This window comes from Etheostoma cragini, chromosome 8 (genome assembly GCF_013103735.1).
Source record: "Etheostoma cragini isolate CJK2018 chromosome 8, CSU_Ecrag_1.0, whole genome shotgun sequence".
Lineage (NCBI taxonomy): Eukaryota > Metazoa > Chordata > Actinopteri > Perciformes > Percidae > Etheostoma > Etheostoma cragini.
Window position 1 is genome coordinate 2,891,922 of NC_048414.1, and position 2,828 is coordinate 2,894,749.

Consider the following 2,828-nt stretch of genomic DNA (forward strand, 5'->3'; position numbering starts at 1 on the left):
ATGCTGGAGCTGCACCATGAACAATAAGAATAGATCAACTATTAATAAGATATTGGCATACTTTATGATTCATAGCTCAGAGTGTGAAATTCAAACAAAACAAACAAACCTATGAGCTCAGAGAGGCAGTCTCTAAATGTCAGGGTGGCAGTTTTGCATTTCAGTGTTAACAGCTGTCTATATATGGAGCAGCAAAATGGGTTCGAAATAAATTCTTTAAAATACACAAACCACACAAAACACATGCTGGAGCTGCTCCATAAACCGTAAGAATGGATCAACTATTAATAAGATATTGGCATACTTGCTGATTCATAGCTCAAAGTGACTATTTATTTAGCAGCAAAATGGTTTTGATATAAATTCTATAAAAACCAATACATAAGTTAAAACAAGTGTGAAAGCCTCTCCCATGACTACACATCAGAATAAATGCTTTCATTGCCTTCAGTGGGCCAGTGGGGTTTGTTGCAGTACAGCTAAAAAAAAAACTGCTTTGACATTTTACAACATTTGGCTTTTTAGTTCTCCTTTCTGAAGTTAACACAGCAGAACCAAACTGCAGGGCTCTGGATTACTGCAACAGTGACCTGGGAAGGGATGAGATCTAGAGTGGAGAAGCTAAAGAGAGCAGGGACTCCGAGCCAGCGCTATTTGTAGCACTTCAATATATAGATGGTGGTCATGATGACCAGCAGCAGCAACACAAACATGTTTCAAAACGTCACAAAATAGTGAAAAATGCCCATGAAGAGCCTTTGGTGACATCATATTGCTAGTTTTCACAAATTGTTTGTCACAAATTATCAAATTAAAACAATATAAAACAGAGAAAAAAGCAGCCAATCCCTAAATGTGAGAGGCTGGAGCCAGCAAATGTTTGCTATTTAGCTTTAATAAATGATTTCAATTTTTCTACTAATCAATTCCTTATTTCAGCACTGGCAACTATCTTACCATCTAACCACATTGTGTCTTAATCAAAACAAGGATACACAATGTTTTACTCTATAAAGAGTAGAAAAGCCACTAAATAATACTTCCAGGAGAAATAATCAATCCCACCAATAACTATTAAGAAGTTTCACAAAGATGTCCGTCCAACACACCTTCTGAATTCATGCTACATTACATTCTTTCATTTCAAGAACCGACCTATTAACCTATTAATCTAGTGACTGCACCTAAACTGTCTCAGACGTCTGCTGTAACAAAGAAAAAAGAATGTGCTCCACCCTGTAACTCTGGTTTTAATGGAGGGATTTACGCCGAAGTGATTATTTGCCAGAAAACTGAGGATTAGTACAGTTAAAATAATTAGACTGCATTTCTTTTCCCAATCATGGCTTGTTGATATAATACAACACACATAATCCTATTTAATTCAAAGTTGTTTGGCTGAAAATAAAAGCCGGCTGCGTCATGCCTCCACAAACCGTTCAACAACAGGAGCCTTCGGAGGAAACGTGCGGCGATTAAACTGATTAAATGAGGTTCTACTAGGGGTGGGAATCACCAGACGCCTCATGATACGACATCATCCCGATACTTATGTCACGAAACAGTATTATTTTAACATATTATTTTCAATATACTGTAATATATTAATTTATTACCTTTTTTTTTTACCAATTTCAAATGTCATCCACAAAAGGAAACTTTGTCAACATCTGTTTTATCTAAAAGATACATTTCTCTGTTGTTTCATCTCACTTACATTTTATTGTTGCAAAGTGGGATTGTCCAGCAGACAAACTGGCCAACACATTTATAAAATATTTTATATCTAATAAAAGAACAACACTTGGCGTCTGTGTATCTATACAGTATTGTCACGGAGTATATCACAATACTACGCTGTGTCAATTTCTTCCCCCAACCCTAGGTTATACATCCTTAGCATTTCAACTTCAAACTTGCGCTGCCTCTTCAGCTTGCTGTTAAAACAATTTTTTTTCATTACATAATTCAAATGGTGCTGTAAAAAAGCAGACTGTGACACTTAATGAATGCTGTATTATGGATGCATGTGTAGGATAAATGTTTCCCTGTATTATTTGCAATGGAACCAAAGGAATTATGCAGCACTGAGAAATGTCCTCTTTTGAAATGAATGAATTTCCATGGGAGAGCAAATATACATATGATGGATTAACCACGATCAAAGCATCACTGATGTAGAACGAAAGCTATGCAGAGCTCGCCCTGAGTCACTGTGGAGGATATTGCTACACAGACTTCAATTTCTAAGATCTCGTCTACTGCAGCTTGACAAGTTCAATGTTAGTCTCTCAACTCGCAGAGTATGGCCTACTCCTAGACTGGGTTGTAAATCTCTTCTCACAAACACACTTTAATCAGAACAGAAGGCTTATCCGGTTTTACTATGTCATGATTACATACTTGATTTTACTAGTCTCTATATTTCTTTTGTTGTAATGGGTAAGAAATGGATCAGGTTAGAAACTACAAATCAGTAATGATCAAACAGTTAATACAACTATTTTAAAAAGGTATGCACTTTAAATATTCTACAGGTTGTATCCTGTATAAAAGCTTACCATCATTGTATGTTTGAGACTGTAGGTACTTACTACACAGCTCAAAAGCTGTGTAGTAGATGTAGATATGACATTGTAGATGTGTCTTATAAAGAAAACATTCTATTCTAGTGTTTGTAAGGTTGTATTCATTAGTTTTAATCTGGGAATCTGAAGCAGGCAGCAGAGCGATGTGTCATTTTACAAACAAATGCTGGAGCTGCACCATGAACAATAAGAATAGATCAACTATTAATAAGATATTGGCATACTTTATGATTCATAGCT

General features: G+C 35.9%; 1 protein-coding gene across 6 annotated transcripts in view; it reads right to left on the bottom strand.

Moving 5' to 3' along the window:
* The window catches only part of LOC117948854 (suppressor of tumorigenicity 7 protein homolog), a 52,685-nt gene that overhangs the window by 13,160 nt on the left and 36,697 nt on the right, over positions 1–2,828 (bottom strand). The gene's annotated exons all lie outside the window — the stretch shown is intronic.